Here is a 16,027-nt window from a genome sequence, read left to right as displayed (position 1 = left end):
AAAATTATCAGTAGCCATGTACCCATTTTTTTTTCAAGGTGTATTTTTGTACTATTAAAAAAGCAAATGATACAAAAGATATCCTGTATAATATAATGAACTCTGTAACTGTTTTAGAGTGGCAAGCTTTCAATGAAATAAAATTATTAAATTTTCCATGTGTATATGTCTAAAGACCCATAATTTTTTGATATATTACTTTAGGGTTCTTAAAATGTACAACTTTGCTCTTGCAAAGTTTTGTCAGGAAAAAAATTGAATATATATGAGACATTTCTAGCTTGCACATCATTTTTAGAGAAAGAATAGTAACTTTAAAGACTAGTAAAAGGAAAATATATTTCATGTCTAAAGGAAAAAAATGATGGAATGATTGTATGGATCTGTCTATTTTATCTGCTATTTTCTTCTGTTAATAACAATCTACCAATACTTATAAAAAGCTATGAAATATTTTAGAAACACATTTTTATATATCTAACCAAATTGATTTATAAAATAAATGTAACCAGAGCATTTACCAACAGTGAGTGTGTTTTCCATAATCTGTTAGTACACATTTAACACAGATAAATTCCAAAGGCAATTATGTTCAGAACAATTAATATCTCAAAATCTAAATTACTGCAACTAGTCTGATACAGTAGGAAGATATGAGATGATAACTTTTAAAAATAGCATTTATTAATCTATTTATTTGAAAATCTCAAGTTTATAAGCTAAGGGTCGCCTGAGTAAAATTTTTCAGTTGATATCTTGAAAATCAGAATCAACTGATTATTTCTTTCTGCAGCCTTTTATAGAGAAAGAAAAAATAATGAAACTTAAGATAAACAGAAACATATTGTAGTGATTCCAGACATTTTCAGAAAGGAATGTACTAATGGATGATTTCATTCTTAGATATCTGGCACAGATACTTAGAGATATAAAGAGGGTACAAAAAAAAAGAAAGGTACAAGTTTATCATGATAAAAATGGTAGCAATAGTTATATAGTTTGAATTATATTGTGGAAAATAAAATAATGTTGTAGCTTCAAGATGGAGTTGGAGCTGCCATTCCAGAGGGACTGCCTTACTTTCTCACTTCTTGAAACTTTGGACTGCTTAAGCTGGGCCAGACTTTGGGACAGGGCCAAACCAACACTTTGTTAGTAAAACCAGAAGACAACCTGACCACAAGGAGTAATGATTAAGGTCTCTCTGTCTGAAGATAGAATCAGTAACCAATCATGTATAGCTGAGAGTGGCTCAACTTATTCACACCTATAGGAATTCTTTTTTCCTTTTGTTAAATTTTTCTGTTCCTCTTCTCACAAAAACTCCTTGCCTTCACTCTGTAATTAGGACACTATTCTGGTTTCTAGTCTATATTTCTTGAATTTCAATTCTTGTTTTTCATTTCAGCTTTCTAATTTTAGGTTAACTGTGCATACAATTTTTTGAGTTCATGGTTTATAAAAGGTATTTTATTTCTGACTTGTGCATAGTCTTAAATATTAAACTAGATTCTATGAAATTATTTCAGAATTAATAAAATTGAGATTTTATTACTGTGTGAGTGTGTGTGAGAGTGTGCATGTGTGTATGGGTGGTGTGGTGTGTGCAATATCATTTTCTATGCATATTGAGCATGTCAGCTAATTTCATTAACACCATAAGCTTAGTTTGATGACAATGCCTTCCATGTATAATGTAGTTAGTCAGTTGTCATACTTTTGACCCCTGGCAATAAAAAAAATAGAATAAAAGAGTACAGTGTTAGTAATTCATTTAAACTTATTTCTTCATGTAAACTAATCCACATATATAAGGTTCAAATATGTTTAGATGGCTAGGTAACTATTCTGTGAATTTCACAGCCACTTACTGTTTCTTACTGTCTAAATGCCCCGGTCATCATCATTTCCATCCATTTGCAATGTTATAATAATACTGAATTTCAAAGAAAGTGGTCAATCTCTATTCTTCCAGGAAGCATCTTACTCTGCCATTAACTTACCCACAAATAACTGCAGGGAAAGAGTTTTGGAAAAAACTGTCTTTGAAAGGGTGTATAAAAAAATCTGTGACACCTTTCCCTTCATAGAAAACAATGTATATTATTTGTTTTACATTTACTCTTTACATGGATGCATAATTGGTTCTACTTCAAGGAAGCTGACTGAGGATCTAGACCTGTATATGTATAATGTAATTAAAAGTTGTTGGCAATCCAAAAGTAGAGCATTTTTCAATGAATAAATGAAAATGAAAACTTTCATATTCTCTTCATAAGAATACTTTGCTATATCTTACTCCCCCACTGATAGTCAATATAAAGTACAAGATTAAGCTTCAAATACCAATTACACCACTTTCAGATTTATTATTTATTTTGGTTTTAGGTCTGAACTATCTTTTAATTCTGATGATGGAAAAAAAAACCTCATCAATGAAAAGCCCTAGATATTTACGTAGGTATGGGGGAGGGGCATAGAAGTAAGAGAAACTTACATGGGTAAGTTTACATTGTTCAACATATAGAAATATTTTATTTTTAGGCTACAATTTGGTGGTATTTGCTTGTGCTACAGTAGTTTCTGATATAGTGCCTTTTAAAGTTTTGGGTTGCATTCAACAAATTTCTATTTTCTTTTATCTGTATTATATCGATGCCATTTGCATATTTTGTTCTATTGAGGAAAGTCGAAATTAATACGATCTATTCTGTGAAGAAATTCATTAAAAAATTTAAAAAAATAATTAGATATTACATCCACATAATGACCCAATCAGAATAAAAGAAACAAAGAAACAAACTTAAAATCACCAAAGGCAAGAACAAAAAACAAAAAACAAAAAACAAAACGTAAACTATTAGAATTTTTACATTCTAATTGCCAACACAGTAAAATTAGATAAAGAATGATTCTCTTGGGCACAAACTACAAAGCCCTTTGTTTTCAGCAGAACATAATATTTTTCTATTTATGCTACATTTAAATAAAACAGATTGCTAGTCTTCACAAAATTACACTTGGGACAAACTTGAATCGAACATTTTTATTTACTTCCATTTTTTAAATAGCAACTATCCTGGAAATTTTGATATTAATTTATCTCTGCAGTCACTGTATACAATATGATATATATGGTTTATTTTGATTACTTTAACCTAGAACTTTATTATTATGGCAATTTGTCCTTTTCTCTTCTCTTATTTGCTATAAAGAGATGATCATTTCTGTAGCCTTAGGTGTTACATATTTCTAAGATGTTTTAGGACCTGGTTTGGGTCCTATTCTTAAGATACTCATGCTCTTCACAGTTAAATCTTTTGTAATAGTGGCTGAATATAATTCGTCTAGTAAGAGAAAACTTTCTGGACTTCCTCCTTAGTACCTGGGTATTAGCAACCTTTCTAAGACCATATGGTACAGATGGTCATCCCATTTCATCTGGCGACTTCCCAAATTCAGTTCAAATTTAATATCAAATTATTCAAAGTCAGCATATTGCAGAAAGTTAATCTGCCTTCTTTTTCATAACAACTGGAATATGGCTATAGATAAATTTAGAAAAGTGATTCTTAAGTAGACTGAAAGATACATTTTTTGCTCTATCTGAAGGAATATATTAATATTTTTAAAATTATCTTATGTGGAAACTATTATATTATATCAATATTTTTTTCCTTTTTAGGAAGTAATATTTATTATCCCAAAGTTTTATGATTTGTAAAATCATAAAACTTTACATCAAAGGTGAACATCTAAACTTTTTAATAAAAGCATATAAAATAAAACTGAATGAAGCCCATGGTAAATATAAACTTGTTTGTGAAGCATTTTAATATTGAAAAAATACATAAAGGATGAAATTCTAAGATAAATCAAGTTCTGTATTCATTCAGATTTTGACAAACTTAATCAATTATTGTAAGTTATACTCACAAATACACTCATCTTTTAACCACATGCTTATTTTAATAATTAATAAGACAATATATATTTATCTAAGATTAAATTCCTAAGCTATTAACAAGATATGAAAATTTTGTAGATGTTAATTAAACACAGCATTGTCAAAGAATTGTACTAGATCTGGAAATACAATGATGACCAAAAAAACTCATTCGTCTCCAGGAGACTCATACTCTGATGGAGAACACAGATGTATAAACAAATTATAGCAATATAATACAACATACTGAGTGCTATAATGGAGATTTTAACAAGATGTTGTGAATTTAGGAAAAAATAGCTTTTATGTCTAAGACCGTGAGGGAAGGCCTGACAGAAAAACAGGAACTATTTCTTTTTCATTGAATCTAAATATCCTAACTGTCAAAACATTACATGGGGAAAAAGGTATAAACAAAAATATGAACAAATGATAATGTCTGGCACAAAGGTGGGCCAGAATACAATAGAAATAATGTTGGTAAACGTCACAGTGTTGAGAATTTAGCTAAGCTACTCCATGGTATTGTTGCCTCTGAATCCATTTTGTTTAGGCAAGCAGCCTGCCACAGATTTAAGAAGGTTAAAAAATACATATATGAGAACACTTAATACCTCAATAGGAGATATAAAACATTACGAAATGAACATGTGTTAAAAATTATAGCCAATTAGATACTAAAGAAGTGATCAGTAAACATGAAACATAGAAATAGAAATGAAGCAAGAGATTATAGAAAAAGACTGTACAAATCAGAGCCATTGTGAGTTGTGAGACAATAATCGTATTCTAACGTGTAATTAGATCCAGAAGGAGGGGAGACTTGGGGAAGGGGGAATGTTATTTGAGAACAAAAATAGTAGAGTTTCAAAATTTGGTGAAAACTCGTAACCCACACATCCAAGAATCAAAACAAGCCTCAATCAGAAAAAAAATATAAGGAAATAAATTTTTTTAGGGCATATGAAAACCAACTCGTTAAAACCAAAATCAAAAGAAAAATCTTGAAAGCAGATAGATGTTTAAAAAAAGACCTGTTAAGTGTGAAGAAAGGTAAAAGCAACAAAGCCTTCTTTTCAAAATTTATGCAAGACAGGAGAAAATTTATGGATAACATTAAAGTACATTTAAGCACTTGGGATGGGGGGTGGGGATTGCGGGGGATTTCCAAACTTCAATATAGCTATCTTTTACCTGGCAAAACAAAACAAAAATAAAACAAAACAAAAAAAACTTTCCAGAATGAAAGTGAAAGAAAAACCTATTCAGACAAATAGAAGCTGAGGTATTTCACCACTAACATATTTAAACTACAAGGAATGTTAAAGGAATCTCTTTAGACACATAAAGAAAAAATGATATCAGATCAGAATTTAAATATAAATAAATGAATGATAGGTATCAGAATTTATAATTATATAATAAATGTATTAAATATCTTTAAAATTAATTAATAATAATTGATTATGTGAAAAAAATAAAAAAAATGTCGTATAGTAAAAAGCAAACAAATAATAAAAATACCAGTCATACTAAATTAGGGCCTATTTATATGATATCATTTTATCTTAATTACTTCTTTAAAGCCTTTATCTCTAAATGCAGTCACATTTTGAGATTTGAGTGCAGACTTCAACATATGAATTTGGGACACAACTCATTCCATAACAGTATTTAAGCATTGATTTTGCAATCTAATTTTTGATATTGTATATTTAGAGTAATTTATAAATCACTTTTTAAAACATTTGAATTTAAAATAGAAGAAGCTACTTTCGGATGTTAAGAATAAATTCTTATGCATAAGTGCAAGTATCAAGAATATAAATTATAATTGTGAAATAAATATTAGCTTTTTAAATACATTATCCACTTAATGACTAGTTCAACATGTATATGTAGTCATGTCTAAGATAAACTAGACAATATTCCACCTTCATAATTCTAGCTGTTACTTTTATATTAGATGAGATCTCTTTAGGACGTTTTTAAATAATTTCAAGGATGGTAAAATTTACCCATTAGTATTTGTAACTATAGAGAATGTGTATATTATAAAGAGAATTTCTATAGACCAGCAAAATCATATAAATTAGAACTATAAAAACCCAAGGCCTCAGAGGTAATTTAGATCTGCCAGTAATGATTTCTCTCTTCTATTACTGTCAATGACATTTGGTTCAATTTAAAATGCAGTATAGCTTTTCTCTGCAAAGTAGCTTAAAATATTTGTGTCTTTGTGGCACATTATTAGCCTAGTTATCATTCTCCGAATTATTTTATTGATTAACTTGGTTTTTATCTATATCAGGTACTATTTTACATATTTTATGTGTACACACACAAATACATATATATTGTGTATGTATACACACATACATATAGTCTCCCTTAGCTGACTCAATCCACAGTGCATAAATACATTTTTCAAATTTGTCTCTCCCATGATCAGATGTAAGAGGAATGGGCAAAAAATTCCCACATAGTATCCCAATCCTTATGGACATAATGAAATTCACCACAGTTTAGAACTTATTCATGCCCGTATTAAATCAGTCTTATAAAACTATGGTCCAAATTTATATCTTTCTTGTATGCTTCCTTCCTCATCAGTATTTAAATAAATTTTTAAGACTTAAGTATCGAAAGCTACTTAAATTTTACACCCAAAGCAAAAGTTTCAGGATATCTTCCCAATTCTTTAACTTCTTAAACTCTATTTCTCTGTGATTTTGTAGCACCATTCTTAATAAGCAGGTTAGGGGAGAGGAAGATAAATTGCATTAAAAAAAAAAGTGGATCAATTTATCAAACCAAGAAATTCCTTATTGTTTGGAAGTATACATCAACAATATCTTTTTGTCTACTGAACAACTGATTTTTCTTATGTTCTGTCAATCGCTGAAATCAAAGAATTCACATATTTGTACCTCTATCCAGCAGGTAACAGTAGTTTTTTGTTTCTTCAGCAATACTGATTCAGGATTATGCACACAAGTAGAAAACATTTATATTGACTGGTAAGAACTGATATTGCATGTATATGCAACCAGTAAGAACCTGTTGCAAGTATATCTGAATACTGTACTATACATAATTTTAAAATTATGTGTTAAGGAATAAAAAACGTAATGAAATTTCAAAATTGTTTGCTTTAAACATGAATATCCGAAGCTTTATGTTTTCCTCCAGAACAAAGGGTTTAAGTTTGTCTTCTAGGTTAGTGAGATATATTCCACTATTCATAAGGGAAGTCAGCAAGATATATTAAAGAATAAGCCAGATAAATATTAGAATATATTTTAATATCTATTTGCAAAATTACAATTATCTATAATTCTAGATTTCACAACCAAAGATAGAAGAGCGGTAAAGATCACAGATATGATGATAACATACAAAAATATTGAAAAGTATATTTACTCCAAGAAAAGACTTTTAGAATAAAAAGAAAACAAATGAAAACCCCCCAAAAGCTATTTTTTCTATGTCATACTACTGTGGGTTAGCTGAGACTGAAAGTTCCTTACTTTGTTAATTTCTCTTGCCCACAAACATAGTAGGTAAACAAAGACAAGTATATAATTGTTTCTTTTGTTTTTCATTATGATTTTAATATGTGGCTCTGCTCTCGTGGAGAATTCATGCTAGCTGTGGAAACAAACACACACACACACACACACACACACACACACACACACACACCCCTGAAATATTTACCAACAGAAAGCAGTTTATGGAATGATGCTGTATGAAAAGTTTGGACAAAATCACCATTAAACTTAGTATACTGGTGATAAAAAATGACAAATTTATGAATGCTAGGACTAAAGTAACACTTCTGCATTTCCTCAAAGCTCAGAGTTTATTCAGAACTTAAGAGTTACTGTTATAACAGGTGGGCATAGGAATGGAAACCTGGTCTATAGGAGAAAGATATGACAGGAAAATCTGGAGTTGAACATAAGTAGCCTATTTCTAGTGAAAGCATTAGACCAGGGTCCCAGCTCTATCCTAACCATCTGTATGACCCTGCACAAGGACCTTCATCTAAGTTTCAGCTTCCCCATATTTAAAATGAAGGGCTAAATTACACCAGACATCTTCATTTTATGTTAATGGGATTTAGGAGCCACAGAGAGTGTCAGGTGGAGGATACAAGTGCAGGTCTCAAGTCCCCAACATTGCTACCGCCAGTAAAGGAAATCTATTATCATCTGAATAACTCAGAGGTCCACTTCAAATCAGAATCAATAATTTAGTGATAAAAATACAATTATGTTTAAAAAAGGTTATAGTAAAAAATAAGGTTGAGAACTACTAAGTTAGTTATCACTTCCACTATAATGCTTTACTGAAATGTCACTGAAAAAATTCACTTATCATGGCAAGAGAGTATTCTTCACACCACTTGAAAATTCCAGACACAAATTAACTATAGAGCCACGTTAATAGTTTGCATTCACAGTAGAGCCCAAGTCATACTCTCATCCAGATCAGCAAACAGCATTAATGACCATAAGTGAACCGTGCCAGAGAAAAGTAAATCCATTTAGCTGAAACCTTTGAAGGAAGAAAAGCATGTCTATCTCACTTACCCTCATTTCCTCACTCTTACTTCCTAATTTTAAGCATTTACCTGTTGGCAACTCCAGTCCTAGAGCAGTCTTTGAATTCTCATATCCTGTGGGTCTAATGCTAACTCGGGTTGATCCTGATACCTTATGACTCATCTTTCATTGTTGTTGCCAACAGTCATTCACAAGGTTACCAATGTTTCTCTTTTAGTCAGATGAAATACTTTTAAGCCATAAATTAAGGTAGACTTGAACTGTGTTAAGACTTCTATTTTACTATTATTTTTTTTTTACTTTTCATATTTTAATTTGGCACAGGATATATTGATGCTAATTAAAAGGATAGTATACAGACTAATACCTGAAATTTCCTCTCTTCAATTTTAAGTCAATAAATATAACTTTAAATGGCTCAAAGTTCAGGAAAATTTTTGTTAACACACTGTTAGAAATAGGATGAACTATGCAGCTAAAAAGTCCAAGGTTCATTCCCTATTTTAAACTTTTCTAACTGTAACTCTTAAGAAAGTACTGAATGATTTACAGTGTCCTCACCTGTAAAATAGTGCTTTAATATTGTCTCACAAGGTGGTGTGAAAACTAATTCTTCACTGATATGCCAGGAAAATGGTAGGAATTTAAAAAATTCAAATTCCCCCCATTTATTACCCTATGAACACATTTGAGTGTAAGAGACCATGTTTGTGCCTCGCATTTCCTCCAACATGATTGACCAAAGTGCACTCTGATCACAGTATAGCCCTGCTGGTCCAAGGGGCTTTATGTGAATTTCTGTGGTAGGCACTTTCCTTCATGTGGTAGGGTCTGACTTGTAATATCATAAAAGTAAATATATAACTTTTTATATACAGTTTTTAGAGTATCTAATGTAATCTTGCTCTTAGAATAAATACTATTTCTAATTGTCTGGAGCATATTTCTTCTTAGCTGCTATTCGAAGCTTCCCTAACACTATCGCAAACCTCTTCGCTAGACTAGTGTTATATGAAAGCTAGCCTCAGGTTTTCTAAGTAAGCTGAGCATTATATATTCATTCATTCTTCCAATAAATATTTGTTGTATTTCCTATGAGCCAAAAATAGTTCTAAGCACTTAGGATATATTGCTGAATAAAGTAGGCGAGGCTTCAATTATCAAAGTGGGGGTACTGAGAATAAATAAATAATGTAATTATTGCTCTTAGATGAATAATGCATAGGGGTTAGGGGTGATTAGGTAAGGGCTTCCTGAGGATGTGATATTTATACTGACACTTGAACCATCGAAAAGAGCTAACTTAGCAAAGATCTAGAAGAAAATTGTACAGAACCAGTATGAAGTTCTAAAACAGTTTGTAGCTATGTCATTGGCTTAACAGACCTATTGTCCTTTAAAAGGTTAGAAGTTTTTATGTCAAAATGTCCATTACTAATATATTCTATGATGTTTATATCTTCCTACACAAAATGTATGAACAAGACTGTTGGTCTACGGCTATGCCACCCTGAACGTGCCCCATCTCATCTGATCTCAGAAGCTAAGCAGGGTCTGACCTGGTTCGTACTTGAATGGAAGACCAACTAGGAAGACCAGGTGCTGTTGGCTTAAAAAAGAAAAAAAATATATATATATATATATATGGTACTGGAAAATAATTAACTATAATTAAATATAATTAACTATAATTAAAGTCAAGTGGTTTATAATTTGTTGATAAAATTTTTTTTTTCTCTGAAGACTTAAGCATCTTAAATCAAATATGCTTTTCTGGAACTGAAAAGTATATTCTTGACCCTATGTTTTCTCTTGATAGTTGAGAAAATATTTAGATGTTTATTTATTTAATAAATTCTGGCATGTTTCATAATTATCTGGAATATAAGTAACACAATGCAGGAGGGTTTAAATTTCTTTAGATTTGTATAGGATCCAGGTGGAAGCAAATGTTTCAGTTTAAACCACTTGCATTGTTTTTTACTTTAATATTTTAATCTAAAGTGACAAAATAGAAAAAACGGTAACTAGTTTTAAAAATACAAAGCTCTATTGTTACATATAAAAAGTATCATTGTCAAAAAAGACAAAAAATAGAAAACATAGCAGAGGTATAAGAAATAATTCGGATATATCAACTAATTCCAGTGTAGGAAGTATTGAACCATTGGCAGTTCCTGGGACACTACCCAGGGGACCGTACGGTCAAAAGAGTTTTTATAATAACTATATCAATTTTTATTACTTCCAAAACAAATTACCACAAACTTTGCAGTTTAAATCAACACAAATTAACTAACGGCTCTGTAGATCAAAAGTCTGACACAGATCTCATTAGACTAACATAACAAGGATCAGCATGGTTGTGATCTATTTTGAAGGCTCCATGGGAAAATTTATTTCCTTACTAATTCAGGCTGTTGGCAAACTTTAATTCCTGGCACTTGTAGAACTGAAGTCCCTTTTTATTGATGACTGTCAGCTAAAGGACATTTTCAGCTTCCAGAGACAATGAACAATTCTTGGCTCATGGTCCTCTCAAACAATCTTTAAAGTCAGTAACAGTGCCTTGAGAGTCTCACAATGCAAACCTATATTGCCTCTTTTTCTGTCATTCATTCATTCATCTCTCTCTCTCTCTCTCTCTCTCTCTCTCTCTCTCTCTCTCTGTCTGTCTCTCTCTTTCTCTGCAGTTACATAAGGTTCTCTGCTTTCAAGGGATAAAGTGATTTTATATTGGGCCAGCCCAATAACCTAGGATAATCTCCCTAGCTCAAGGTCCATAAACTTAATCATAGTTGCAAAGTCCATGTTGTGATGTAAAGTCACACAATCACAGGTTTTAAGGATTAAGATATATATATCTTTGGGTAACATTATTCTGTCTACTACACTAATACTGAAACTTTGTCTTTTTAACTCTTGATATTTGTGCTGAGGATGCAAAAGCTATGATGTATAAACTTAGCATTTTAGCACAATCAAGGTATTGTCGCCAACTGTATTTGAAGTTATTATATTTTTCACTTCTATGTGTTTGCAATAAGACAAAAAATAAAAAAACATAAAGAATGCTCTTGATCAATTTTAAAAATTATTAATTTTAATAATGATTAACCTTTAAGTACACCTCTTATAATATTCTGTGTTACTCAAAAAGAAAGAGAAACTAGTGAATTTGATTATTTAGTGATACAGTTTCAGATTTTAATGCTCACTGATTCTATTTCTGACTCCACATTGTAACTAACCTTTTAGAAAAAGGGTCAAATAGATGGTGATGAAAATAAATTTAACTATGAGTGATGAACACATAATGAAATCTACATATGACATATTATTGAATTGGATACTTGAAACCTGTATAATTTTATTAACCAATGCCACCTCAATAAATTTAATAAAAAAATAAAGTACTACTTATCTGAAAAGCATATCAAATTACTTTTCCCTTTTCAAATATGTATCATTGTGAAGCTATATTTTCTTCACATATATTAACAAAGCAACAAAAAATGCAGAAGCATATTGTAAATCCAGCTATATCCTCCATTAATCCATAGTTTAAAGAGATTTACAAAATTGTGAAATAATGCCACTGTAGTCACTAATTTGGAAGTGGGCAGGGGAATTACAATTATATTTTATAAATATTTTACAAATATAAATTGTGAAGTGTTTACTGTTGTCATTTACAAATATATTAATAAATATATATTTTTTTAAATTTCAGTTTTGATGTCAAGATGATAAATATGGATATATACAACCACATACAAAAGTTATTTGGCATTCTCCATAACTTTTGGAATGTAAAGTAATCCTCAAATCAAAACTTTTAAGAACTGGAGAATTGATTGATGTTATTTCATTTTAGTAACTGTTATGTTTATTTTAACGACACTGTTAAGTATCATATTAAGGAATAAAAGGCAAATCTATGTTGCTTCTTGATGGAAACATATAATAAATGAGTGAAGAATATTGGTTGCTTTGTAAAATGTATTAGCTGCATTTTATATATATAAACATATTATTTTTTATTAGCAAAAATAGAAAATATGTAACTAATAGATTTAAGAGTATATATATTTTCACTTCTATTAGTTTTTTCTTCTTTTAAGCTTTGTAAATACATACAGAATTAGAATTGTTATGTCTTCTTGAAGATTTAACTCTTTTATCATTATGTAATGGCTCTCTTTATTTCCAAGAATCTTCTTTGATTAGAATCTCCTTTGTTTCAAATTAATGTAGCTCTTTAAGCTTTCTTTTCATTATTCTTACCATGACATACCTTACTCTATATCTTTAGTTTCAACCTCTGTCATTATATTTAATGTCAGTTTTTTATAGACAACATATATTTGCTTTTGTATCCATTTCAACAATCCCTGGTATATTTAAACTGTTCACATTTAGAGTGACTATTGAGATAGTTGGATTAATATTTATTATAACTGTTTTCTATTCCTTATATAATTATATATATAATCATAAATGTAATATAATACAATGCATTGTAATTAAGGGTTCATTGCAAAGGGTTCAGTGGAAAGACTCCAATAATTCTATCCCTATTAGACTATAAATATAAGTATTAAAAATATGTTTTATAGGGCCTACTCAATGGAAATTAATATGTTTTGCACAGCTATTATAATAGTTACAATATAAAATTCTAATTTTTGGCTATTAATTTTAAAATAACATTTAAGTCTAAATCAAGACTTCATATTGACAAATTCCAAATTCAGACAAATGATCTTTGATGAGTCAAGTACTGTTTCTTATCTTTGCTCCATCAAAGATCTATTATCTAAATTTTATATTTTAAATGAAGCTTTATTGTATCAAATTAACATTTTTATAGTGAAAATAACCATCATGATATAAAATTTTTGATTAATATACCTGAACATTAATTATATGTGTTTAGGATGAAGTTATTGTTATTTAACTTAAATCTTCCACCTTAAATTTTTACTTATTATAGAGAATTAGACATAGCTAGGAAGCATTCTACATTAAAGAAAATACTTAATATGAACATACTTAAAATAAGAGTATGTAATTCAGATTCACCTTTAAAATTTAGGTAGTTCATTTTTCTTTCATTATTAAAGGGAATTGTATTAGTAGTTTAATATCGATATAACTAAAACATTTCAGAGATGCCATTACTTTACTCCTTAATTTTTCCTAAATAAAACAAAAAGTAATTATTACGATTGTTTTTTTCAAAGTTGTTCTTATTACCATAATTGTTTAAAAGTTAATAAACCAAATTATCAACGTTCATGATGAAAAATAATTAAAAGCAATCTTACAGTGTCAGTATTATGATAGCTTCTTAGAAAACATTCTTTTCAAATTCAAGTCATCTCTGTTTTATTTTTTCATCATTAGATTTTTTGTCAACAGTGCAAAAAATATCTTTTCATCAGACACTTAAAGCTGTTCTTTGGTAAATAAATGTTTCCTGTTAACTGAGCTTAGAAAGTGTATTGGTGTTCCATTTAGCCTTTTCTTTTAGATGGTTTTATTATGTTTTGTAAGAAATAGTCAAAGGTCAACTCTTAATAATAACTCAATGATTTAGTTTAAATCTAATTCCTAGAAATTGCTAATCCTTCATGTTGCCCCATGCCGTAATACACTGTTTTTGAGAAGCTAAATAGCTCTAATTTCTACTGAACTGTATACAGTGTAGGGCACTAAGATGAAAGATCTTTAATAGAATCTATTTTGAGGCTCACTTAATCATATTTGGTGAGTTCTCTCTCTTATCTCTCTCTCACATATGCAAATTGAATACTATTTCTTAGTTATTTTTTTATCATAGGCATCATCTCATAAAACATGCACTGTTGAGTATTTGACATGAAGAGAAATTATTTTCAAGAAAATAGGTAACAATTATTGAATAGATAATTATGAAGGGTTCAGTGGAGTTTAGTGGAAAGACAAATAAATCTATCCCTAATAGACCACAAATAGAAATATTAAAAGTATGATTTATTGGCTCTACTCAATGGAAATTAACTTGTTTTGTACAGCCATTAAAAATTATAATACAAAATTCTAATTTTGGTTATTATTATTTTTTTATGAACACTTAAAACCATATCAAGACTTTATATTAAAAGTCACAGTCTATACATGAAAAATAAAAGTGTATGTTTTAATATTCTTTCTCAGATATTACATGAAAAAATGAAATAATAAGTTTACATAGATCTATATTTATGACTTTATTGGAAGCAGCTCTAGTTTTTTTTTTAAAGTTTCTAATATCAGGAAGCAAGATAGTATCAGATTATAAAAGAAATTTCATTTGTTTCTCTTTTCAAATAAACAAAAATATTTATTAAATTTTGGTGCTGAGATACTTGTTTCCCAGTCTAGAAAGAGACATCTCAATTACAAACTATATTCTAGTTATAATGCCTAATTGCCAACATAGTGTCCTAATTTATTCTATTCTGTATCAATAGTACTAAAAGGAAAATAAATCTGTCAAAATGAAAAGACTGTATTATTTCAGATCAATTACTGAGCAAAATACTGTTACCATTAACTATCATCATGCAGTTAGAATATTTAGAGAACTCCAAGTCTATATAATGTAGACAAAACTGTGTCATGATTAAAATAGTTTCTTGAGTCAAAATGGTAAAGACAATTTTAATACCATATATCTTTACTATGAGATTTGTTTAAATCACATAATGTTTATCCTTAGGTTTTTCTCCTGTTTGAATGAGAATAATATTTACTATAGATTTGCTTTAATAATCAAATTCAAAAATCTATGCTGTCAGTAAATTCTATAAGCATTAGCCATATATGTGTATACATATGTAGTGAACGATTGCTATATGCCTGAAAACTCTTTGCCTTCCAGTGTCTTAAATTTCAAAATTATAATAAGACTTTTATGAGTTAGAAGGAACATCAGAGGTCAGAGGAGCACTGCTTAACTTAGTATGTAAAACTTTCAAAAGATGGTAGTTATAGATAAATACTTCTGTGTCCCTCTCATGATGATCCTATATTAAAATGTAAATGCTCCAGAAAAGAGTAATTTCTTAAATTTATTCTTACAAAGTGATTAATTGCTGATGAGAGCAACTATCTTTTATGGGAATGCTCATTTATATAGTAGTTTTAAGAAAATAAAACTTGCAGTTGAATAGTGGTTAAACTACTAATTACTACTAATCTTGAGCAAATTATTTTTCATTTGTCTCAGTTACATCTTTGTAAAATGTGGATAAATTTTTTCGTGCCTCATAGAATTGTTCTTAGGATTAAATAAGTTAACATATCCAAAGCACTGAGAAGAGCGCTTATTATTATATCATTATTATTCCAAGGATACATAAGGGACATGAAGAAGAATCATGGAGGAAATTTAAAGAATTGCTCAGCCGCAAATCATCCATTTACTAAAATTTAAACAAGATGGTTCCAAATTACTAGCAATGCCAGTCACCTGGCAGAAAAA

General features: G+C 29.6%; 1 pseudogene; it reads left to right on the top strand.

Annotated features, from left to right (window-relative positions):
• Nucleotides 1-10,009: 10,009 nt before the first annotated feature.
• LOC118600811 lies at nt 10,010-10,128 on the top strand (annotated as a pseudogene).
• Nucleotides 10,129-16,027: the final 5,899 nt, after the last annotated feature.

Source organism: Rousettus aegyptiacus, unplaced genomic scaffold (genome assembly GCF_014176215.1).
Source record: "Rousettus aegyptiacus isolate mRouAeg1 unplaced genomic scaffold, mRouAeg1.p scaffold_m13_p_3, whole genome shotgun sequence".
In the NCBI taxonomy this organism is placed as follows: Eukaryota; Metazoa; Chordata; class Mammalia; order Chiroptera; family Pteropodidae; genus Rousettus; species Rousettus aegyptiacus.
Note: the sequence above shows the minus strand (reverse complement) of the source record. Positions and strands in the feature narration are given on the sequence as shown.